Genomic DNA, 26,675 nt, shown 5'->3' on the forward strand with positions numbered 1-26,675 from the left:
ATATTGAAAGAAGAGAAGAAGAGGATGATGGAGGAAAGGACATATAAGAAAGTGTGAGTAGCTCTAGAAAGTATAAAACGTAAAGGAGAGGATAAGACATAGAAAAGAAGACAAACAACAAGCAAAACAACAAACATAAATAGGAACAGCGAAACGCACACACGCTCTACAAGCATGACCGAAACCGTTGAAGCCCTGAAGTGGAATGAATAATCAGATGTATGTCATCTAGCTACATATGAGAAAAAATTCAAGTAGTAGGATCATGAGTGTCCATTGAATGTTGAAGTTGTTGATCAAGAAAATAATGTAGATCTTCAGGCCGATGAAAAGATTTTGAGAAGGAATCCTTCCAAATGCGCATCGTTGAAGAATCAAAAAGACCGTACTTGTATCCAAGACTTCGTAGTTGAGGGCGAAGAGCAGTACATTCCTTTTGTATTGCAACAGTTTCCTTCGCAAAATCTTGATGAATAAAGATTTTGTTGCCATTCACCATCAGTGAGGGAATTTCTCTTGCTGCCTTCCTGATCATAACCAAGTGATGATGACGAAACACCTTAAGTATAATTTGCCTAGGCTTGGTATGCTGTGGGTTAGGATGAGAAGGAATTCTATGAGCCTGATCAACTTCAAATTTCTCAGAGAATTTGAGATTTAAAAGACCAGAAAGCAAGTTCTCCAAATACAAACGACAGTCATTTCCCTCAACCTCTTCAGGCAAATTAAATATGCGAAGGTTATATTGCCTATTGCGATTTTCCATATCCAGAAGATGTGAGCACATAGGAGATATTTTCGCCACAATTGAGGTAAAAGCATCCACTTTGACTTTATTATCCTGAATTTTAATTGAATTATCCGAAATTTTCATAGATAAACATGCCATTTTCTTTCACACATTTTTAATTTCTGTCGCAATAGTGTCTGTATTAGCCCGAAGTGCCTGAATTTCTTCCATAATTAAAGATAATGAAGGCTCAGATGATTCCACCAAGTTTGATTTTACTGGAGGTGGTGAAATCTGTTGTTTCCTTTTATTGGGAATTTTATTCTCCATTTTGCTTATAATTAATTTAAATTGAAAGATATCTGAAGAAATTCTGAGACCGTATAAGAAAAGAAGTGGGAGAAATCTCCAAATGGCTGGTGCAGCAGCTAAACTGTACTGTGGGTTTGGCTAGGCCCAAGCCAGGCCCTTTCCTGATGTGTATTCCGCCCCCCTGACAGAGACTCCAGTCAGTACCTTCATGGAATGCAGGGAGCAGAAACCAGGAGGCTGAAAAGACCACTTTCTGCGCAGAGAAGAGAGTGCAACTGCCTCAAAATGCAGGTAGGCGTTTCACCATCACAGCAACCCCAATGGAATGTAGTTGCTGAAAAGAATTCGTCGTTTTTTTATAAAAATGAGCGAAAAACGCGATGGAGCCTCTCAGGTGGCGGCCATCTTGATTCGCACGCTCACGCGATCCCCCTTATGTGCTGCATTTTAATATTTTTTTAAGAGCAAACGGTTGAAATTGTATGGCAAAAGGGTATGGAATATTTTATTTTAAACATCTTTTTGTTAGATACTAAACAGTACAGTAAGAAATATGAACACCATCACAGTTTTCATATAGCGATCATAATTACAGTTTCCTCGGAAGTGGGACAGGAGAAGGGCACGGGCAGGGCAGTTGGCGATTTGAGCAGGTGCACCTGTGAAGAGTCCACTCCTGGGCACCCCCATGGTGCAGACCAGGCATCCCTCGCGTTGCGGGGGCCGTTGTGGAGACTAAGCAAGCTATTGCCCAGAGTTGCAACGTGGGACCCATGATCAGAATAGGCACTGAGGTGAGAATATCCGGTCAGGGGAATTAATGAGCTCGAGACCCGCCGGGGCAGGAATCGAACCCTGGTCCCTGGCCAGAGCTCTGCATCGAGGTCTGCCTGCTCTAACCATTGAGCCACACTTCTCCACTTCAAGTTGTTTTATTTTGGCTTCTCGCTGCTCAGGTGGTTCTAGTCCAAACAGTTTGCTGGTCATTCCCTTCAAGGAGAGCGTCCTCACAGTCCCTGTTGTCAGTTCCTTGCACTGTTGTTTCTTGGGCACCAGATCCATGGCTGCCATCTCCAAATCATACTGTATAAGTTCATGTTTCCGCCACACAGACCGAAGAGCTTCGGAATAAAACAGATACTCTTTCAACTGATCTGCATAGTGCTCTTCTTCTTCTAAGATATCCTCAATAGATCCTGCATATACGTCCATGTGATAGCCGGCGCTCTGCAGCCCGTCCCCCATCTCTTTCTGTATGGCACTCCATTTGCTGAACACTCTTCCATAATTGCCATGTACTTTATACACGCCATACAAGCGGTCTGCAACTCTAGCGCGGACTTGCAGGAGGTGTGATATGACAGACTGCAGTTCATCGCTGTAATGTTTTAGTTCAGAAAATCTCTTGTCAGGGTTCTTCACTCTAAACGTTGCATTGATGGATTTTAATCTCGAATCTGCCTTAATTTGGAACCCTGTCTCATTAACCGCTTCTTTCCATCCACTTTCTTGTGTTAAAAAGGAGTAAAAGATTTTGTCTTGGCACAGAATTGAGTGAGAGGCCACCCGCAGAAGGAAGTTTTCCAAACCAATCCTTCCTCTTTCCACAAAGTCTGGATCCATGTTATCAGCTGATAGCTTATGCCAAACAAACTCCGCTCGTTTTTCTGGCAAAGGTGGCACCACAACGCTGGGGTAGTTAACTAGCAAGTAATTCCGTAAAAGTTTGCTGTACCGCCTCCAAAGCGAGTCTGGGGGAGAATTCTGTCCTTCGTTTACACAGTCTACTGACCTAGTCTCTACAAGGTATGCACTGTATGGGCCACATGCATCAACGTATTTAGGAAGTGCAAACGGTGCGAATCGGTAATTTCGGCCGTTTGCGATTCCTAAATAGGATTTTGGGATGCATGAAACAGTTTTGGGAAAATCACAATTTTTAGCGAATTCCTAAAATGCGATTACTTTTAAGGAATCGCAAATTTGCGATTCCTTAAAAGCAATGCATGACTGCTTTTAAAATTGCGAATTCGCAATTAGGGGGTGCAAATTACCACGAGGGTGAACCTCGTGGTAATTTGCGAAAAAAATAAAAAATGCTCAAATTAACATTTTAAACACTGTCATGTTGAGACACACATGTCCTTAGGACATGTGTGTGTGAAACATGCACTTTAAAATACATTTCAGGGGTGCAGGGGGGGTGCTTTGGACCCCCCCTGCACCCATGGAATGCATAAACATTTTGCGAATCGCTAATTGCAATTCGCAAAATGTCAATGCCTTCCCATTGATTCCTATGGGCCTTTTGGCCCATAGGAATCAATGGGAATTGCGAAATCGCAAATTAGAATTCGCATAATATTTGCGATTCGGTAAAAATTGCGATTTTTACCGAATCGCAAAAATTATGCGAATAAATTGTTGCATCCCGTTTTGCAATTCCTTATTTGCGATTCCCTAATTTTCGCAAATAAGGAATTGCAAAACCGGACTTTGATGCATGTGGCAGTATGTTTTTTGCATATTCATGGCATTTCTCCCAGTTCGTTTTTCGGCTTCTGAAGCATTGATCTCAATTTTTTTCAGTAAACTATTTTCCTCTGTCATCTTGAGACGAAATTCTGGTTTCTCGCTCCGTGATGATGTGTGTGGTTAGGCAAGTTTCAATATGGCTCGTTCGTTGGCAGCAGTGGCAGCATAAGGTAAGGTGCAGGTAGACTCCCTAGGCCCGGACAGCCGCAGAGGATTTTGAGTTCTTCTGACTGATGGCCTCCAATCCCTGCGCAAAGTCTCAGTGTTTGCGCTGCAGGAGTTCGCGCTCACACTGGCACCAGGCAGAAATGTTTTGAAGTCCTGCTGTACCCCCTGCTGTCTCACCAGCCCTGGCCCCTAGGCAGAGATTCCCTCTGGGCGGGCCTCTGATGTAAATAAATAAATCATTCTTCACCTGCCCTGGCTCCTTGTGTGATGCGGGAATGGTGGGATCCTTGTGTTCGTCCAGACGAGCTCTGTGCTGTATGTACTATTTTCAAAAGGCACAAGCCAGAGCCTGTAACTTGTCAATTACCTAAAGTGGGAGCTGCGACTGAGGATTCTGCTGACTGTCAGTGCTGATAGAGTGATGTATGCGGTTGGAGGGGTGACGACGTATACTTATGAAATTTTATAGACAGTACTTTAAATGAAAACATAGAGAAAGTGCTGCTACTTATTATCTACAGTACCTATTCGCTCCTCCGAAGTGCTGCTGCTCTCCCATTAAATGTCTTACAGCAGTGCTGAGAAGTGCAGATGCTCTTTCTTTTAAATTAAAGTACTGCAGGTACTCAGTACCAGACACCATCTGCTCAGTTAAAGCAATAGTTTACATGAAGAAGTTTGGATTTAATGATCACTCTGGTAAGGTTTTGTATCATGGAATGGCAATTTTACACAGGAGTGAGCGGTATGAATTATCTGCGGTGCAAGCAGGTCTAAAGTGTAGAATGAGAGGAGATTCCACAAGTGTGAGAGGGTTTTTGAAGAAGAGTTTTGAAGGAGCATCTGCATGGGAGAAAGCAGAAGAAGGGTGTTGTGTTGCTTTTGGCACCTGTTGAGGAGAACTGCACTTCCATTTCTGGTACTTTGCACCAGTTTTAAGATAATCTTAAAGTTTCTCATTGCTCAAATGGGTGTAATTTCTGGTATTATTGTTTCCCTCGTCTTTATTGCTTGATTTTGCGTGCGAGAAAGTGTCACTCATAGTCGTTGAATGTCACTCAAAAATATCATTGAAATTCTGAAAATGTCACACATATGTAATCTGAAACCTTGGCAGCTATGCTCAATACGTTTAATTGGAGAGTAATTGGAGAGTACCAGCACTTCTCAGAAACATGCAGGTACTCTGGTACAGGGTGCCTGCTCTTCAATTTTTCCATTTCTAGCTTTGGAAGGCATAGGTAGGTAACATGCCTCAAGCTACTGTACATTTTTCAAGTAAGAGCACAGGAAGTGATTTGTTTTTGCTTGTTTTGTCCTACGTAAGTTCTTTCACACCCAATTCCAGAGCTCAGCTTAGCAGCGGGCTGCCTGTGGAGGAGAAGTTGTGAGCTTCACCTGACTATCAGCGGCGATACTATGTGTTTTTCGGACCTCTTTCAGGTGCTCGCCGTCCTTTTTCTCAAGCCCCCGGCAGGGGGCGACAATCTGAAGGATAGCCCCGGGTGCTACGCTCTAGCTACGCCTCTGACTCCACACTCTCCCACACTGCACTACATCACTCCGTGCCCATTCCCTCCTTAACTACTGTCCATGCCAGTCACTTCCCCCAGGCAACCGTCTATACCTGTAGTAACCCCGACCCCTCCCCGCCCTTTAAGACCTCATTCACTCCATCAGTCAGTACCAGCTCTCCCCTGGATGCATTCCATCTAGCCACCACCACTGTCCTGGCCTCACTTGATCTAGTCTGCCACACCACTGCCCCAGTATCTCTGGGTACCGGGGGTATTTGCAGAAGAGTTGGGCGTGGGCGCAGTTTTGCATTTCAGTGTGGCAGGAAGAGGGAGACGGTCCTCGTTCTTCTTCTTCCTGCAGCTGAAAATGTCTTACACAAACTATGTACCTGGCTGTGCGTTGTAGCTTCTGTATGGGAGATATGTGGAGCTAGTGTCCGGTCTGGGATTTGCATGCAAGGGCACGGCTCGAGCTCAGCTTCCGTGCAGACAACAGCCCAGGAGCATTTCACATAATACACTCACGTTTCACGGAAGTGGTGCATACCTCAAGTGGGGTAAAAATGCAATTTCGCCCACATTTAATCCCGGTGTATTGGTGACAATGCTGTGCTCTTTTAAAAAAATATATTTATTTTAGTCTTTGTTACCAGTTCGTGCCACACGTTCCCCCGCATGCCTTGCATTTTTAAGGTAAGAGGCACGTGCTTGTGAGCACAGCTCTCTTTCCCAAAGTGGGCGCCTGCCCTTGTGGTTAAATATTGATGAACTCCTGAGAGAAGGCATACAGCTACCCATTCACTTCTCCCAGCATTCACATCTGTTCTCACCTGGGTGCCACCGCGCTGGGCACACTCTTTCCAAAGTGCCTAGGCACTTTACAGACGGTGCTGCAGAGCTATTCTCGCATAAAAGACAGAGCACTCATTTTATCGACCTCCGAAGGATGAAAGGCAGAGTTGACCTCAGTGGGATTTGGACCTGAAACAGTGCAGATGTTTACAGCCACAGCGGTATCTCTAGAAGTGATTTCTAGGGGCTTGGGGACAGGGGACGGAGATGCAACTGGCCACAAATATAATAGGTGGAGCTACCTATAATGGGCAATCGCGAAGGGTGTTTGTGCACGTATGTGTGTGTGTACACACATCTGTATTCGCGCACATACACAATTATAGTAATCGCACTCATAACATCTCTCAGTTACAGGGGGGGGCTGAAGCCCGGTGAGTTCAATGGGTGTTGCGCGCCTGGTTACAGCCCAATAAAACGATCACTCAGGGGATGTTTCTGTAAGGTTTTTGTTTTTAATCTAGTTACATGTTTCTATGGCCGGGATGCCTGTCACCCCCTCCCAACACAATCCCCAAGGATGGGAAGAGGGACGCAGTTCTGAACTTTTGGAAGGCGGGAGGGAGTTACCCTCCCGGCCGTATTTATTAAAATATGAAACAAAATTAAAACATTAAAATAACAGTTTCATATCATGTACAATTTTCATTTATTACATTTTGATGAAGACATGTTCTTTGGCTAACCTTAACAAATCTCTAGTACAAAGGTTTTCCTAGCCGAGTCTAACATCCTGCAAATGCATACTTTCTAAATTAAAATTGTACATCCTAGCATTACGGGCCAACGGCAAGGTCGCAACCGGTGTCAGATCCCTACTACCAGAACTCTCCCCCTCACGGTGTGAGGGCGGCCGCGCAGAGGACTATACCCTCTGTGCCAACTCCAATTTCCCTTGTCTTGCGGGGGCCCCCCATTTTAACTCAACGCCATCTTAAAGGTCGTCCGAGGACCCGTGTGAGGTGTCTGTAAGAAGGCAGCGTGAACCCCCCTCCCACCCCACACTGTCTATCACATCCGCCGTCGCGGATATCCGGGCCCCGGGAAATTCGTAGGAGGGGCATCTAGCCGCCTCCTCCCCTGGAAGGGGCCTATGGCCGTCTTCCCCTAGGCGACCCATACTTAGTGGGTGCCGCCTCCCCGTGGGAGGGGCCAATGGCTGCCTCCCCCCGGGCGCTCCCATCCATAGTGGGTGGCGCCCCCCTCTAGGGACCTTGAAATTACTGCTCACCGATCATGACCTTACCACCACAGGCCGGATAGTTGACCGGCTATCCGGCCCCCCCACAAACTCCTCCTAAAGGTCATGTTCTTACAAACCCCTTAGCCATGCTATGAAGTCTCCTATGAGTAAGACATTCCCCTCCCGGGACAAATGGACCCCATCATCGAGATACATGTGATCCCCCCGAATACATCCATGCGGAATACTGTGCAACTGCGCCGAGCGAAACAACCTACCAAGTTTGTTGTTGAACTTTCTCACTGAATGATTAAGTGCTGACACCGAGAGGCCCCCCCGCCACACCTTCCTGGGAATCATGTGGGACCATGCTATCGTGCACCCCGGGATCCTTCTCGCTAGCCAGCTAACAGTAGACAAAACTCGCTCGAGTAGTACTCGCCGACCGAGTGTCACCAAGTCGTTGCCCCCCAGTGTACTATGATTACAGATGGCGGTGACCTCTGCCGCCCTAAAAGTTCCTCGATAAAAGATTGAAACGGGTCAATACAGAGCCCGCCCGTTCCGTGGAAGGTCACTCTGTACCCGTATTCCCCAGCCGCGTGAGTCACGTCACCTGCTTTGAATACGTCCCCGGCCCGCCTCACGTATGAGTGGCCCACGACCCACACCACTTTCTCCTCAGCCGGTGATCTCTGACCGCTGGTCCCCAGGTGCTGGGTCGACTGCACAGTCCGCCCCACATAGCATGCTCGAGAAACTGTAAACCAAACAGAAGACAAGAAGCGTGAGTGCATGAAATTGACTTCACAACATGTGCAACCGCACATACCTTTTATAACAATTCGAGGACCATCGTCCCAGTTGTTTCACCTTCTCAACACTCTGACCCCTGGCTGTAGCCTCTGTAGCAGCCCCTATCCTAAAGGAATGGGTCCCAAAATCGCCCGTGTCCAAGCCCGCCACTGCGATTGCCATTGTTAGCACCCTCTGAAACTGAAACCTCGTCAGTGGGGTGGCGTCGATGTGTCTCAGCAGGCTTCCCCCCCATGTATCCGCCCTTCGCGCCAAATATTCCTCAACGCACTTCACCGGGCACATGGGGGACCCTCACATGTGCTGGACAACAATACTGTCCCCCATATCACTCTGGTCAGTCTTGGACCTGGTTATTGTGATCACCATTGAATCACCCTTAAACAGAATGTGATCCCGACACAGACCTCCCTCCACATCTTTCTTATTTCTTGCAACCAGCTCGCTCACCCGCATAGCCCCATGGAATGCTAATGCGAAAGCGGCCCGGAACAGCACTGCCTCGAACTCGGAGGAACATGTTGTGGGAAGTATCGACATCAGCAGGGACAACCTTTCTAACCCAATAGGGCGCCTCTCGTCTACTCTACGACCCTCAAGGCGTTGCCAACCACGAAGGGCTTTCTTTACCAAAAAGGACGATGTCGGGTCCTTGATGCCATGCGCCTGCGCCATGAATGAAATGGCGGCCCGGTGCCTATTGGCCGTTGCCGCTGATCGGCCTTCTCTGTGCAGTGCTACTAGAAACTTCAGGACATAATCCTCCTGACCCCATTTGTCCCCCCCTGCCGGACCCAAAAATGCACAATAGGAACGAAACGCTCCTTCGTATGCCTTCCTTGTCCTGGGGGCTAAGCTTGCTGCCACGAGGTCTTGTAATCCGGGACACCGAGTAGCCAGAGTGCTTCGGGAAATGGTGCCGCCGCTAGGTCCGCGGAAGGTAGATAACCCCTGAAAGCCTGCATGTGTGAACGAGAGAGTGCATCAGCCGCCTGGTTCAGTACACCTGGCACATGCTTCGCCCTGAATTGCACGTTCAGTCTCATGCAAAGTAGTACAATTTCCTTCAGTAATCTTAATATCCACTTGCAGCGTGCTGCCTGATTATTTATACATTCAACGACAGTCATATTGTCGGACCAAAACACCACAGAGCGATCTCTGAACTCATCCGGCCATGCCTTCAGAGCCACAAAAATGGGGAACAACTCGAGAAACCCAATGTTACCTGTGAGACCGCTGGTGTGCCACCACGTCGGCCATGTCTGCGCCGACCATCGATTACCAAAGATGGCGCCAAATCCCACGCTCCCCGCCGAGTCGGTCCACAAACCCAGCTCGTCCGAAGACGCTGGCGGCTTGTTCCACACCACTCGACCGTTGAAGTCCGCCAGAAACGCCAACCATATGCGCATGCCCTGGCGAACCTCTGCCGACAGTCTCGTGCGGTGGTGCCCTTCCTTGAGACCAACCATGGCTTGTGCAATAGAGCGGGAAAAGGGGCGGGCCATTGGTATCACTCTTAGGGCAAAGTTAAGCTGACCCACTGCCTGTTGTAACTGATGGAGGGTAATTTTCTCTTTGCTAATGCACAGTTCCAGGGAAGCCCTGAATTTCGCTACTTTCCCTACTGGCAAACGGAAACATCCCTCCACAGAATCGAGCCAATGGCACCCCGAATCCCTTAATGAGGGTGCAAAATTCCTGTAACGCCTGCGCACATTTTGTGTCGCCGGCTGCCCCCAAGAACAAAAAATCATCCAGGTAATGCATAACATGGCTATGGCCAGTGGCTTTGGTGAATGCCCATTCCAGAAAACAGCTGAATTTCTCAAAATAAGCACAAGAGATGGAGCAACCCATTGGCATACATCTATCCATGTAGTAATGGCCCTGGAACACAAAGCCTAACAGACGCTGATCCCGTGGGTGTACCGGGAGCAACCGGAACGCCGACTCGATATCTGACTTCGCCATCAGCGCTCCGGGCCCGAGGCAATTCAACATGGTGACGGCATCATCGAAGGATGCGTACCGCACCGAACAAACTCCCGGGTCAATCGCATCGTTCACCGAAAGACCCCTCGGAGCTGACAAGTTATGGATCAGCCTAAATTCCCCCGGGTCCTTCTTGGGAACCACTCCCAACGGGGAACAGATGAAATTAGTTACTGGCGGGGCCCTATATGGGCCAGCAATCCGGCCAAGGGCAACCTCTTTTGCAATCTTCTTCTCCACCACCGCTGGATTATGCTGAGCCGACAGTTGGTTTCTACAAAGTGGTTCCCCACGAAAATCCCCCGCCGGGATGTGGAAACCATATAAGAAGCCGTTCCTCAACACCCCAGCGGAGACATGATCAGGGTATTCGTTTAGCCAGGGGATCATTGCCATGATATCAACGGGGGTAGGTAGCGGTACACAATGGTCCCCCTCAGTCCTGTTTGGCCCCTCCTCTACCCACGTACCACTATTCCTGGATCTGCACGAACTCTCGGGATGTGAAGAATTTCCGCAACCTGCACACGCATGTCTGAACTTACATGTCCCTTGCGGCCTGGTGCAATTGCCCCTGTTAAAATTCCAACAGACCCCTCTCTTACCCCCATTCCCACCATTCCTTGGTTGGTGGTCGCCAGCGGGGCCCGCTCGAAAGGGCGCCGCAGGCTGTTGGCGGGAAGGCCCCGACCCATTCCCGCCTAGCGAGGACGACTTTGTCGCGCCCGGCAGGAGCTGCTTCTGCCAAGAGATCGAGTCGAGACAATCCCACGTCAGAGATGAATCGTACTCCTTGGCCTTACGAAACTTCATATCGTAACCCATCCACTCATTGCCCTCATACGTTTCATAAAAATCCATTATTCGTGCCTGATAGCAGGACAATTCGGGCAAAACCTCGGGCTTACGTTCCCCAATAACTGCAGTAAACATCGCAAAGGCCTTGGCCCAATTTGAGATTGTCTCATCAACCCTGAATCCCGCCATTTTGGCTCGCCATACACTCGGGTGCCACAAATCCTTCTGTGTCTTAGCATACTCCATCTCGCGATGGTCAGTCAGCAGAGAAAACATATTCACATACTTATCAGCCCATATCAATTCTTTCGTAGCCAACGGTATATGTTGGACCACCTTCTCCCGTCTTGAGGGCAAAGACCCCTCCCTTGCCATTGGCAATGCCTGCTTACCCGGCTCCATCGCTGTTCCCGCTGTTCTTTCGACGCCCGCTGCCGGTCCTTCCGAGGTCACCTGTGGGGGGACAAGAGAGAGATTCGCCTTTGCGGCATCTCGCGACTGCCGCAACTGCTGCATTAGTAACTTGGCCTCTTCGGCCGTGTCTCCCAGTGCCGTAGCACCCCCTGTTTTTCTGCCAAGCCATGCGGCCAACTGGGCGGCTAATTCCGGAGGCATGTCCTCCCCGCTGGCGGGCGTAACAACAACCGGAATCGGTTGACCCGCGTCCGGGATCGGTACCGGGGCCTCGACTGGAATGGCCGGGCTTGCCGGGGGTAACTCGGGAACCGGGACCTCCTCCCCTGCCGTCCTATTCCTGACCCTTTTACCCCTCCCCGCGGGGCCAACTCCCGGCAATGCCGGGCCTATAACCTTCTTCGGTTTACCCGTATTGTTCATCGCTGCCATCTGCTTCTTCATGCTCGCCATATCTTTTATCAGCATGCGAAGCATCTGGTCAGTCCCAGACTTCTTTCCCGCCTTCTTGCCAGGCATTGTTATCGGATATTCGATCCCTGTTGCTCAACACGGTCCTGGATCCTTAGGCTCGAAGTCGCTGAAAGAGAAACACAAGAATTACAAGTTCTCAAAATTGCTCCTTGTTCCGTCGAGGGCTCACGTGCAACGAGTGGGTGCAGCTTCCAAGCACAGGAACAAGAGGACGCTTCTTCGGATTCCTGCTCTCTTTATTCCTCTTCGGGAGGGCGTGTACCCTCCTCCGGTACGCCTACTGGGTGTGGCCATCGGTGTAGGTGTCTAGGACAACCCCTCTTAGGCGGGAAAAAGGCGCGCCCCGGCTACGCCACTTCGGGCATACCAGCCGTGACACGCCCCCCGCCCAAAATGGTTTCCCGGGGGGATCCGGGCCCCCTACCATACATTCGGGGGGACCGAGTGGTCGCCCCTTTCCAAACTGCCACGCAGTCTTGGTCACACACTGGATGTGAGGTTGACCACAAAACACATACAAAACAAAAAGAGATAGAAAGCGGACCAATGGGGATCAATAGGGTGTTAGTCACATACAAGAATGGTATCCATATTGGAATGTCTAATTACAAGCCAAATTCATTCATTGTGCTTGATATTGCATGTGACAAAACAAAAGAACAGTTAAATCAGATAAATACCAAATAAATGCCAACTGGTATGCAAACTGGTCCAAATAACAAAGTAAAATATAATATATGATAATCTCTTTCAGCCCTCCCAAGAATGTGTTAAAAAGCCTATGCTGTGCATAAATATGGGTCGGTCAGATCCTGCTGGAAGTGTAGTAGTAAGGGGTTAAATAACCAGAGGTACATGTCAATGAGGATGTGAGGATGGCATCGAGCTACCAGGTATATTTTCCAAAATATGCAGTGCTTAAGGTGAATTGCTCATACTGCCAACTGAAATAAGTTGTTCCAGTCGTTGCAAAACCTTGCGTATCTGGGGTAAAAGACTAAGTGTCATTGTGTAAGCATATTGTACGGCTACATGGTGTCAAGGGTTGTCATGTGCCTTACTCCCAATCCATATAAAATAAGAAGCACCGATATTGTGGCTAACATGTATAATGCAGAGTTATTGTACCAACTTCCACCAGGAATACATCATGCATATTGTAAAGAGACATAGTGTCGAGGGATGTCATGTACCATTCCCCCAATTCATGTAACATTATAATAAAAGGTAAGGTAGGTTCTGTCTGGAGTTAGATAATGACTTTAACAGCATTTATAAAGAAAAAAGGTAAACACACCTAGATTGATGTAATCAATATCAATTGTATTCACAAATTAATAAATTTTTCTGGTATACAATTATATCGTAGTCAGGCTGTCACAAAAAACGATAAACTAATCAGTGATAAGGAGATCTAGAAGTGACAAGGTGCTTTGGGTGAGTGCTGTACAAAATATATATAAAATGTTCATTCAGTAGACATCAATCCCTATTTCATTGAATCTTCAATCCATACATGGTTCTGCTATTACATGGAGTGTAGAGAATGGGGAAAGATTGTGCAGGCACGTTGACGTTTCGACCCAAGAAAGTGCGTGATTCAATTGAAGTCACGTCGGGTCTTCTTCTGGACGAGGTAGGACAGCCAAAAGTAGTAGCCATCAAAGATCTGATGAGTGCTCCGATTGGTCGATCCACCAGGAGTTGAATTATAGTCAAGAATGAAAAACTGCGTCATTGTAGAGCCATATGGGGTAGGTTGAGTCAGTTTCTGAATGCAGGAATGTAGATGACTCGCATCCACTGCAATGTAAATTTAGGGGATTTGGGCTCTAGCCATCCAGTGAAGGAATTCCAGGTTCTGAGGGTCACTGGGTAACCCCATTATACTTAATGCATGAAACATTATACGTGTCGTAATAGTGGCTAACATTTAAATGCAAAAATATTCCACCAACTTCCACCAGGAATACATCAAACTCCAGGGCTGGAGATTGTTCCCAGCCAGTCCTGCATATTGAGAATGTTCTGTTAAGTAAACGCGATCAGCCTATGCCAACTAGAGATTCAGTAAATCATAAAAATCAGGTGATACACAAATATAATAAAAGTAGTGTGAAATTAGATCAAAATAAACCAGAAAAATCATAAATGAACTTATCTGTATAGTGCCCTCCACCACGATGACACTATGTCTCCTTACAATATGCTGAAGAAAAGGGTAGGGACCTCTGATGGCCTCACCATCCGCGATTAGGCCCCTTCCTTTCCCCCCTGTGATGTAAAAAAAATACAATTCATTTAGTAAGAATCGAATAAAATCATAGAAATTACAACATTTCAAAAGAACATACAGTTTATGACATAATGCAAAGCCAAGAAGGAGAACAAGAACCCTTGTTTAAATCTAGGGATAGAGATAGGGCAATTCTTTGTCCAAATTATGCCCCTTGGATTTTTTGTCTGTAGTTCCAAAATATGCCAGTATTCCCTTTTCCTCAACTAGAGGACCCTATTGCCAATTTATAGTTCTGATGTATTTGATCTATTGCAAAGCATTTGCAGAAAGATCTCCCCATGAACAGGGAAATCTGTTACCTCAAGCATACTAACATGTTGCTAAAAATGATGAGTGTCTGTCTGCACAACAATAAGTTTGTGTTCAATGGAACAGTATACAAACAAATCCTTGGGACTGCCATGGGGACCTGTTTTGCCCCCAGTTTTGATAATTTCTTCCTGGGGGTCTGGGAGAATGTAGTGCAGAAAAACCTGACACTGCAATGTAAGGAGGGAAAAGTAGTAAGATGGTTACGCTACAGAGATGACCTGTGTGCTATATGGAAAGGCAGCGAGGCCAGAGCTAGAAAAGTCATTTAGGCTTTGAATAAGAATGATTTCAATCACAAATCTACGTACACCATGAGTAGAGAATCTATTTGATTCCTGGATGTAAAAGTGGAGATAGATAACAACAGACTCCGGACAAAATTACATCGCAAAACCACAGCAGGGAACTGTCTTCTCCATGCTCTCAGTAGTTATCCTGACACCTTGAAATGGAGTATTACATACAGTGAACTCCTGAGAGCAAAGAGAAACTGTATCACTCAAGAGGATTATCTAATGGAACAAAGTGGTATGATTGAAAGATTCAGGGAACTAGGCTACCCCATGTGGGTCTAAGAGAGATTAAAAGAAAATGTCAGTAGGATCACTCAAGAACATACCCTTTTGGAGAAACAAGACTGATTAAAGCTTGAGACCTGCTTTTTTCTTTAATTTACACAGAAAATCTATTTGATATTACTTTTTGAGAGTTTGCAGGATGCAAAGTGAACTGAGCCAAATCAAGAATTCAAGCACCTCTCTACTATCCAAAACAACATTTATTGCCCACAAACGTGGTTTTAGTATTCAGGGATAGGAGGCTCGCTGTAGATATCTGGGACTTTGGATTGAATCTCACTTATATGAAGCTTGAGCCTCATATCTCCAACACAAAGAGGAGTTGTAAGAGATGGGGTATATTATACTTGAGGATATAGTGGAGCATTAATTCATTAGTGATAGTGATTATCCCAGAGTGTCTGTAGCTTTAATAATCTTATAATTAAATATTAGTCTTTGATATATCATTAAATGTACATTATAGTGGCATATTTATTTGGGGGCTAGAGTATGAACGAAGAAATTACAAATCCCCTCATGTGTTTATTGGTTTGACTTCCTTAATTTGGAAAAATTACATTAGGCATTTATTCTACGTCATATCACAAATTCTCTACCCTTGGTTGAAATACTGCACTGTTGTAGCTTTGCTCTGAATTATATACAATATACCTGAAGAATAATGACATCTATTGTAATAGACTAAACTCTGCTAAAATCACTAGAGAAGTGGTTTCACATTTGAGGATAATTAGATGTTTCAGTCTTAGTTTAACGTAACCCTTCTCTGGGGGTTATTGATGATGGGTTATTGACTTATGAGTTATTGACTCTGGGGATTATTGAGGCGAAGAGGCGAGTTATCATGAAAGGCTGAACTAGAAGCCTTGGATGTAAGAATGATTTACTCAACAAGAGAAATATCAAATTATAATGTAATATTTAATATTTTAGCGAGCTCAAACATGATGTTATACTACTGATTGAAGTATGGAAATTATTGCTTATTAGATAAATGCTTGTAGACATTCTTTGATTTTGGGAATCCAGAACTGGATCTCATGGTGATGAGGCTAACTTCGAGCGCCTCCATAAGTGAATTTATTTTTTCCTAACCTCTATGAAGAAAGCAAAATCTGAAAATGTATTGATGATATTGGAAATGTATTGGGGTGCAGTGGTTGTGTTAAATGTTTCAGTACATGTTTGAAAAGGCTTTACTGGTTATGTAATGCGAATAGTCCTCAATTAAAACTAAATTAAACCCAACAGAAAACACATTGACAAATATTCCGGTCCCCAGGGCACCTAAAGTATTAGGTCTTGTTGAGAATGATAGGTGTTGGAATTCTCGAGGTTTGTGGGTAAATTGATCTTAATTGCTGTTTTCATGCCCATGGGTGCAAACATTTTGGGGAGAAGGCGTTACCTGAATCAACATTGTTGCAGGGTGCGATAAGACAGAAAAAATCTTGATAATTCTTATGGAGGCGTCTCCCCACATGTGTGTTCCTTTAGGATCTATGTATTGACTTATAAAGGCTCTGCGGATTGAGAAGAAGATGTTGTTAAAGAACAGAAATAATTCATCTGAATTAGATAGAATGAGTTGGCTGCAAAAAGATGACCCTTCTAGATTCAATGTAAAACTTGTCTTGTAATATGATAGAAAATTTGAAAAATGCAATACTTTTTGGGAACATATTTAGACCTATATTCTAGAAACTTGAAGGTATGGTCAGTATTCGAAATCTTCGATACATTTGTAACTACCTATGTATATTTAGAGGAAATTGGATATTATTATTTTCTTTTCTCTTTACTCTGTTTCTGAATGCTCTTCAATGTTACATAGAGTATACAATTAGTTGAAATAAATAGTTTTTTGTTGATCACCATGTTAGAAGTGGTATTGTAAATAGTAATCACACGTATAATTTGCCATTATAAACCTGTAGGATTCATACAAATCTCTGCTATTGCTCCATGAATAAATAGATTTATAGAGCACATAGCTGCACTGGGCCAGTTTGCCCTAGCACTAAATTCTTATACTGCCACGTTTCCCAGGTCCATGTGTGGCTAGCTGGTCCAATGCAGGATTTTTCTTTGAATTCTGCAGCGTGTAGGCTTCTTTATTTAAATATACAGCCAGCACTATAAGTCCCAGGATTCATTGGAAAATACTTGAACAGGACCTGCTTGCACTCAATGTCCTGGGAAATATAACAACTATTGTTACTCAGCATCTAAACTAAGGTAGTGATATTGGAATCTGTGACATGCAGGTTACATATAAATTAGTGCCTCATGTGCTCAATTCAATGAGCTAATGATCAGCAAAATGTTGTCACTATTCATGCCGTAATGTGCCACTCAAAGAACTCCATATTTCCCTGCAATTGAAGGCTTCTTTTTACTGCACCCTAAGCAGTCCTTTACGTGTGCACCTGATTCACAGGAAAAATAGAAAGGATTTGTCAATTAATCAATCAGGATTTATAAAGCACTGCAAATCATCCATGAGCATCTCAAGGTGCTGGAGTTTCTAGCTGCTTTATGATGCTCTGTTCATTCGAACAGCTAGGTCTTCAGCCCTTTCCCAAATTCCCAGTGTGATGCGGCATTCCTAAGGTGCAGGGGAAAGTCATTCCAGGCTTTGGCCGCCAGGTGAGAGAAGGAGTGTGCTCCACTGTTGGCCGGGAAGATCAGGGGGGTGTCTACTAGGATAAGGTGGGCATATCGCAGGTGTCTGGCCAGGTGGTGGAAGGTAATTTGTTGGTTGATGTATGCTGGTCATTCATTGTGCAGGGCTTTATATGTGTGGGCCAGCATCTTGAACTTGCATCTCTTCTGCATCGAGAGCCAGTTTAGCTTCTTGAGGTGCGGAGTGATGTGATTCCATCTAGGGAGGTTGAAGATGGTGTTGCTGCTGAGTTTTTTATTGTCTATAGTCTCTTCCTATATAGAGAGTGTTCCTGTAATCCAGACTGCTGGTGATGAGGGCCTGAGTGACGGTCCTTGTGGTGTTGATTAGGATCCACCTGAAAATCTTACTGAGGATGCGTAGGGTGTGAAAGCAGGTGGACAAGACTTATTTTACCTGTTTCTGCATGGATAACTTGCTGTATAGGATGACGCTTTCGGGGCAGGGGAAGGGCCAGGTTCAGCAGGCCACCTTGTGTCATTCCATGGCGAGGTGTTGTTCCCAAAGATGATGACTTCCATCTTGTCTGTGTTGAGCTTGAAGCAGTTATCCTTCATCCAGTCGGCGATGTTCTCCATACATCTGTGGAAGTTAGCTCTGCTGCTGGAGGGGTCTTCTAACAGTGAGAGGATGAGCTGGGTGTCATCATCATAGGAGATGATGTTGAGTCCATGCGATCTGACAGTGTTGGCCATGGTAGCCACATACGTGTTGAAGAGGGTGGGGCTGAGGGACGATCCTGGAGGGACACCACAGATAATCTTCTTGGGTTCCGAGGTGAATGGTCGGAGACTGATTCTTTGGGTATTTTTGGTGAGGCATGAGGAGATCCATATGAGGGTGTCTCTCTGGGTTCCAATTAGGTGAAGTCTGTTGATAAAGATATTATGGAAAGCCGCTGACAGGTCCAGGAGGATGAGCATTGATGTTTCGCTGTGGTCCAGGAGGGTCCTGATGTCATCTGTGGCTGTAATCAGGTCTGTCTCGGTTCTGTGGAGGGCTTGAAATCTGGATTGAGAGGGGTCCAGGAGGTTGTAGTGTTCCAGGTGTTCGGTGAGTTGCTGGTTGACTGCCTGTTTGAGAACCTTTGCCGGAAAGGGGAGCAGGGAGATGAGCCAGTAGTTCTTCAGATCTACTGAGTCAGTGGATGTTTTCTTCTGGAGGGGCCTCACTTCATCGTATTTCCAGTCCTCCGGGATGGAGATCGTGGTGATGAAGGTGATCAGGACTTTCTTGAGCTTGTTGCCAATCGTCTTGCTCCCGATGTTGAAGATGTGGTGGGTACATAGGTCCGTGGGTGCTCCCAAGTGTACGGAGTTCATGATGGTGATTGTGGCTTGAGTTGTGAGAGGGTCCCAACGGGTGAGCAGTTGTTTGGGGTTTGTGTTCGTGGGGGTCAGTAGGCTGATGCTGTTGGCAGCGGGGGTTAGGGTTTGAAGTTCTCATAGATGGCTGAGATCTTGTCATAGAAAAGTTCCGCCAGGGTGTCACACAGTTCTTGGGAGGGGTGATGTCATTTCCAGTGGCGGAAGGGTTGGAGAACTTCTTCATGATGGCAAAGAGTTCCTTGCTGTGGTTTGTGCTGACTTCTATGTTGTCTGCTAGAGTCTTCTTCTTTGTTTCTCTCAGGAGACGGTGGTACTGGTTGAGTGCTCTTTTGAAAGTGGTACGGTCTCCTTTCTTTTTGCTAGTACTCTACTTCCTTTCTAATTCCTGGCTGTTGCGTTTGGAGGATTTCAGCTCTATGGTGAACCAGCTGGCTCTTCAGGCTGGTACATTGGGTTTGGATGGCTTGGTGGTGCGATTGTGTTGGTGCATCAGAAGACCCAGTGGGAGAACTTCTTCGCAGCCTGTTCTGGGTCAGATGTTGTGTCTAAATTGAGAGCATTGTTCCACTGGTCTTCTGATATCTTTTTCCATTTTCTAAGTGTGGACCTGGGGGGTGTGGTGCCAGTGCTGGTCGATCCTGAGATGGTGAAGTGGATGCTGTAGTGGTTGGCCCATTTGTTTGGCTTATTTAGAGTGAATTAACTTGAGGCATTCAGCAAGAGATTATTATTACCCAACTCAAAGGTACTAATTGCAACAAGTGGGAAGGAGAAGCTGAGTATATCTATTCAGGATTCAGATTTGTGAATATCCAAGTCATACACTAAGGGGGTGGGAAGGCTTAGCCCCTATACACCGAGGTTCCATAAGCCTGCTCATAGTTCTGTGTATGTGCAGAATCCCTGAAACACCAGCAGGATGTATATTAACCTACTGAACTAGTTACCAGCGAAAAATAGCGTGCTTCGACTCTCAATTCGAAATGCATTAAGGCACTGAATTACTAATGCAGTTTTTAATTCAGCATTGTCCATGTTCTAGGGCCTATTTAATGTACTCACAGGGGAGTTTGTGCATTGATATTGTATCTCACTGAATAGGTTTAATCCCTATTTCTGAGCTTTTACCATTTAATTTAGTTTGTAACTTCTTAGTGTTGCACGTAAGTGTATTAATAGTATTATGAGGTATAGTATGACCGAGCCTTTTGGCTCATTGTGAGGCCTGCTTGAATACCAGTGAAGGTAATACTACATTCAAATTATTGATTCCATGCGGTATGTTAATTAGTATGTGCTGTACTAGTAAGAGTTTTTGCTCTTTGAATGAGGAGTAATTATGGAACATTGATTTATTATAACTTCCCCAATTTGCAGTGAGATTTCTACACAATACTCTGGTTGCCTTTTGCTGACAAAGGTCTAGGCAGATAACTCAGATGTGCAGGTTTTCCCTCAAAACTTGTAATCCCAATTTGACCGTAAAAAGGTGATAATAGCCAAAAAAAGATTCATGGGAAACCTGTAATGAGGGATCCTTTAATGTATGTAGAAAATGTCACACCACAAAGTAAATTATCAATTGGAAATGCAGACATTATTAAATACATTCATGACCACTGTTTTGGATTACATTAACATTATTCATTTGGGGCTGCTGACTACTTTGATTAACAAACTCAGTTGGTCAAGAACGCTTTAGTGTGGTCTGTCTCAGCAAATGTTACCACATATCTCAGACTCAGATTCATTGCAGACTTCTGCTGGAGTGTCATCTTCAGTTTAAGGCTCGTTTTATCACCCTGTAAAAATTCTCTGAGGACAAGTATCTATTGTAAGTGAGTTGTTGTGTCCTTGTCTCCCTCAATAAGGTTTCTGCCTTGTCAATTATCTATTTTTACCCTTCCATGTGTTAGTAAGAAATGAATAGGGGACCCTGTCTTCTATTCTGAGTCTGATGCCCTAGAAATCTCTCTGGCCATTTGCTTTCTATTAGTGGGTTTATAGTTTATGTGCTTTTGGAGTATTTTTCAATTATAAATGCTTTTTCGTATACTTATTGAGGTCTTTTTTAAAATGTATGTGTTGTGCTTTAAGAAGAACTTTTGTTCAAGAAATGTTCTCCCTGAACCACTATTGCTTGAATATTTGTTGTCCCCAGGTTCTGGGAAGTAGGGCTACCCTTGTTTATTGTAACCATTAAACCTGCTGGAGTCATGTTTAGTGAACAGGACTCTTACTGTCAGTTGCGGGGATTTTAGGGCCAAACCTTTCCAGCATCCCTGCGGAGTTCCACAGGGTTCTTTTCCCAGTCCTTCCTTATTTAACCTGTATGACACGCTCCCCCCATCCGGTGAACCTGGTGCGTTCCTTTGGTTTTCAGGTGACATCATATTGTGATAACAACCAAATAATCATTTCCATCTCTGATGATTGAGACAGGGTGGCAGATAGGTTCAGGTCTTGTATGGACGAAGTCAATATGTGGATAAGGTAGAACTGGTTTAAAATAAATGTGGAGAAGAATGAGATTGTGTTTTTTGGGGGTGGAAAATTCAATCTGGACTGACCGTTGGTGGCCGGAAACTAGAAGTGCACTTCCTGTTCCAGTGGGCGCGGCAAAAAATGTGTGGGGTATCTGTGATCATTTTTTTATATTTAGCACCCAGGTCAATACGACTGTGAGTTCCTATATTAGGATCATTAAGACCTTGACGAAGATGTTCCTGAGGAGCTAAGGGTGTCATTGGTCATTGCACTTATTACATCACATCTTGACTATTGTAATGCTCTCTATTTAAATGCCAATCAATACTCACTAAATAAGCTTCAGGTCATCCAAAATGCTGCTGCTTGGCTGGTCCAGGGGCTGCCTAAACACATCTCAGTCAGGGAGGGTTTGGTTGCCGGTGAGAAAGCAGGTGACTTTTAAAGCCCTGTGCCTGGCACATAAGGCTCTTCATCAACAGGCCTCATGCAATCTTAGGGCCGCCTTTAATTGACATGCTCTTAGCAGGCCTTCATGGTGGGAGCTGCTAGGTTGAGGAACTCTCTTCCAGAAAAGATTTGGAGTCTGGAATCTTATGCTACTTTCCTCAGGCAGCTGTAATCCTGGTTATTTCTAGAACCGTATAGCCTAGGTGACTCGCTGGCATGTTTGCTGCATTTTTTTCCCTGCTAGGGATGTCCCCTTCCATTTGGTGCCTTCTTGGTGATAGCGCTTTGATACCTTTTTAGTTGTATGCGCTATATAAATTTCTAAATTCTAAAACAATTCTATTCGATTGATGGTCCCACTGCTTGTTTCCTCAGTGATGGAGTGTCTCGGAGGCAGAGGTGCAATACAGAAAGTTTTTATATAATCTGGGTGCTAAATTTCAAATTTTGTTGCTTTAAACTTTTTCCTGTTTGATTGAAAACTTGATGACTGGAACTGCCATTTACACAGTGGCAAACATTTTGAAGTGTTTTATTTTATTCAGGGTAAGGACTTAGAGTGCACCAGCGACTAAAGGGTACGTGAGCTTTTTGTAGGGAACACTTTTCATGGTGTGGAAACCTGTGGTACATATTGTGAATAGTTTGATGTCTGCTGGTTTACTGAAACTAGATGGAGAGGGTGGCCGGATGCGTACTTAAGAAAGTACACAGTGCAGTTGGTACTTATATATATGCATTACACACATTTACAGTCTGAGCTTGAGGCGTAAATGATCTGTTCGAATCACACAAGTTTTTGGTCTAGTGCCAAAGCCAGGGTTAGTATCTAGAACCCATGCCTGCAGGTTTGAAGACCAGCATGTTTGCCTCTACATCTCCTTTTCATGTTCAGCATCATTTATCCTGAGATCCCGAAGAGTTGGAATATGAACATCTCTTTCTTCCAATCCGAAAACCTTTTGTACATGTTTTAGTTTTTTCTTTCCAAATCCATGTGTCACAGTTTGAGGTCACAACTTCAAATTAGGAAGGAGAAACCCTTAGTGAAAAGGGAGGGGGTTAAATGTCAACAAACAATACAAGTTCCCTTTTCATCAAATCAAAAAAAGAAGAGACTTATGTCTCCAAGACTTTACAGAAGGCGCTTAGGGTGAGCCAACAACATGTCACAAAGTTGTAACGGGATCACTGAATTTACAGACTTAGTTTTATAAACATGTAAACACTTGAGGCTGTGACTTATATAAAAAAAGATTTATTATTTATTATAAATTGTTTTCTGTTCCAACCGCCTTGCGGAGCATGTACATACATTTATTCATAAAAAAGATTTTAATATATATAAAAAACACATTGTCTGACATTAAACAAAATATAGTTAAAAACAAGGTGCACTTTACTGTGCCACAAATTTATCACACAAACAGAAATTGTCGACGCGGCGTTTCGGTGATATTATGTCGTCACCTTCTTCAGGACAGTATGTTATTTAAAATCACTAAAATTTAAAAAGAGACTCTCAGACATACTGAGAGTCTCAGCCTCAAGTGTTTACATGTTTATAAAACTAAGTCTGTTAGAATGTTGACCACTAAGGAGTAGTGAAATAGATTGTAAATTCAGTGATCCCGTTACAACTTTGTGACATGTTGTTGGCTCACCCTAAGCGCCTTCTGTAAAGTCTTGGAGACATAAGTCTCTTCTTTTTTTGATTTGATGAAAAGGGAACTTGTATTGTTTGTTGACAGTTTGAGGTCACCCATAAACATTTCTGGTGTGCCTGTCAGACTGCCAAAACAGGCAAAGGCGAGCCTGGGACATCTCAAAACCTGAGGCTGCAAACCTTGACACCAAGCACTGACAAGTTATCTTCATGTTTCCCTTGCATCCTATCACTTCTCCTGCCTTCAGTGACCTTGTGGTTTTGAGTAGACCGTGGGAAGGGGTTTTTGTCAGCATGGAGAAGAGAGATTGGCATTAGAGGATGTTTACCTTGAGAACTTGGTGTGTAGTCAAAATCGAGAGAAGTGAATATGTTTTTTTCAATCTATTAACCCCGACCCAAGGCAATTAATGAACGGGACCATTTTGTCTGTCAGAGACGCAAAATAATCCGAATACGGTTTTACACCGTGCCCCGTTGATTTCCCCTCCTAAAATAGGAATCTCAGAACGTGTTCAAGTACTAGCTTTCGCATTTTTTTTATTATGTTGGATGTGGGCTTTTTGTCCTTGCCACTACGTTCCCGTGCTATTGGTTGCCTGGTTTAAATTTTGTTTCCACAGAGGGGCTGAAATTCCAACTTTTTTAGTGAGAATTGTATTGTTCAGAAGTATAGTAGCAAAAGAAGCAAACGAAGTGAACGTTTTCTGCTGTGTTGAAATAGCATCTTTCATTAGCATTGTATTTAGGACTGATTTATATGTTATTTGGAGTTTTTGTATTGTGTTTATGCTTCTTGTTTGTAGTTGCTTCAAAGCTCTTTCGTATGGTACGTATCACAACCAAATTTTGAAGGAGGAGTTATATGGAACTTTTTGGCATCCATAGGTCTGCGAACAAAATGGACCATCATACCTCTGTGGAGTCTGAGGAGGTCTTTAGGCCTGGAGATAAGTGCATGAAATACCGTAGGAGGGATCTATGTGTGAAGAGAGATTTCAGAGCCTCTCTTAACTCGCCATTGGATTTATACACCTGCTCTGTTCAAGGAAGCCAGCGTTACCGGTCTGGTAAGTGTGTTGGAGCGCCAGGCCTTTGACAGGGAGTGCTGTGCTCTCTAGTGCAGCTCTCTCTGTGCGAGGCATTGTAGAATGTTAAAGAAAGGAAAGAGCACAGGCTAAAGATGATACAGGCAGAATAGTTCTAGGCCCTTTGAGATTTTATGATGGTCGCGGCTTGGAGTCCAGTGTAGCATTACACTATTGCATGGGTCATTTCTGAAAGAATCTGGGTGATCCTTTTGTAGTGTTGCCAACCCACTCTCGATTAGCTCAGCACCGTCTTTCCAGTCCAGGGCCTATCTGTTACAAATCATTGTTATGAAGTGGGCATTTCCAATTTGGTTCAGAGAAAGCAAACCATACCTAGAAACCACTTAATGTAGTAGGTACTCAGTTGAAATACCAGAACCTGAAACATTGAGCCCTGCTACCATGATCCACTGAGGAGAGCCTAATCCACTGGGATAGCCTTATTTGGGGGACCAAGCCTGCGAGTTGGGGCTTCTAGAGATCGTGTTAACTTGTGGGCAGATCTTTATTTCAAAGTCGAACATCATCATCCCAGGTTTTCATACATTTAATCAGTTTCGCAGGGTGGTTTATTGATATATGTTAGAAAACTAAGTGTAAGGGCAGTGCGGTCCAGCGTTGAATCTCCTGCTTGGATGCTCTGAGGCATAGTTTATTCTGGTGCATCCAATCTTTTCAGATCTTACAGAGCACGGCTTGTTGGTCCATGGACGACTTGTGTAGTATTAAGCACAACTTTCTGTGATCTGCAATGCATACACACACTAGTCCCTTTATTCTGAAAATCTTTCAGCTTGCGGTCTATCGGCCTTGTGCTCCTTTGTATAGGTTAAGTGCTCATTGTGTGGATTGGCCTGATCGTTTTCCATGCAGCTATGCTCACACTCTTCAAACACCTTTAGTAAATAAATGGTGGAAATTTGATTGTATGAACTGTAAAACGATGTCTATGCTTTGCCGAGAATGTTTAATCTGGGTTAATTTAAGCTACAATTCTTTTTTTAAATGTGTCACAAAGGAAAACATTGCATCGCCCCACCTTACATCGTCTTATCCACTCTAGTATACTGAGGAAAACATTGGGACCATTAGAGGAACATAAAGATTTTTTAGTAATAGTCCCTGCTGGATTTTGAAGTCCAGCTCCGGTTTAAAATGGTACCAAATTAAAGCACAGTAGCCCCAAGACGATACTTGGAAAGATAAATGATTATTTTACGAGTTTTTCGGGGTTATTTGTTAAATAAACACCCACCCAGAACTAAATCACAGCATGATGCAGAAGTAATGTTCATAATAAGGACACTGCATTTTTAGCTGTACCGCTTGTCATATGCAAGTATTACAACTATTAATATAGAGTAGACGCATAAAGTAGATGTACCGGGGACTTCCTGGAAGGAAAACAGCTGAAAGAGAAACCGTATAAAACATCTTAGGCTCATGTTTCAGAAAAGAGAACAGGACAAGATCAGTGAATTGAGTGAAGATCAAATAAAATATGTTCATGTACAAAGAAACCGGCAATAGTTGTTATTAGGTCTCGCCTCTCAATGCGCATGCACATTGAGCAGAGCGAGACTATAGCGTCTTAAACAGACTTTACCCAACTGGGCGACTTGGTGCTGTGCCCGTGGCTTTTAGGTCAATGCGCAAGCGCATTGACATAAAATGCGCGTGCACATCATCAAATCGCCATCTGTTCCCTCAGCCGCACTCCTCCCACACCTTTGAAGTAAAGCTTAGCTTCACTTCAAAGGCCCCTGCTGCTTCACACCCTCATTGCCGCTCTCCCCGCTCCGCCCCCTCCCCTGCCTGCCATGTCGCATTTCTCCTCCCCCCTCCCCACAGCAATGCCCTTCGTCTTGTTTTATTTATTTTTTTAACTCGTTTTCGTTAGGGTTGGTGCTGTCTTTTCCTGCTGCTTCACACCCTCATCGCCTACACACACACCTACAAGCATTCCTCAGTGCGCCCC

The 26,675-nt window shown here is 44.6% G+C and overlaps 1 protein-coding gene and 1 pseudogene across 1 annotated transcript in view; one reads left to right on the forward strand and one right to left on the reverse strand.

Annotated features, from left to right (window-relative positions):
• Nucleotides 1-26,675, forward strand: part of PCSK6 (proprotein convertase subtilisin/kexin type 6) — a 1,364,483-nt gene that overhangs the window by 247,848 nt on the left and 1,089,960 nt on the right. The gene's annotated exons all lie outside the window — the stretch shown is intronic.
• Nucleotides 251-3,652, reverse strand: LOC147733432 (sorting nexin-4 pseudogene; annotated as a pseudogene).

The sequence above is a fragment of the Lissotriton vulgaris genome, chromosome 2_1, assembly GCF_964263255.1.
Source record: "Lissotriton vulgaris chromosome 2_1, aLisVul1.2, whole genome shotgun sequence".
Lineage (NCBI taxonomy): Eukaryota > Metazoa > Chordata > Amphibia > Caudata > Salamandridae > Lissotriton > Lissotriton vulgaris.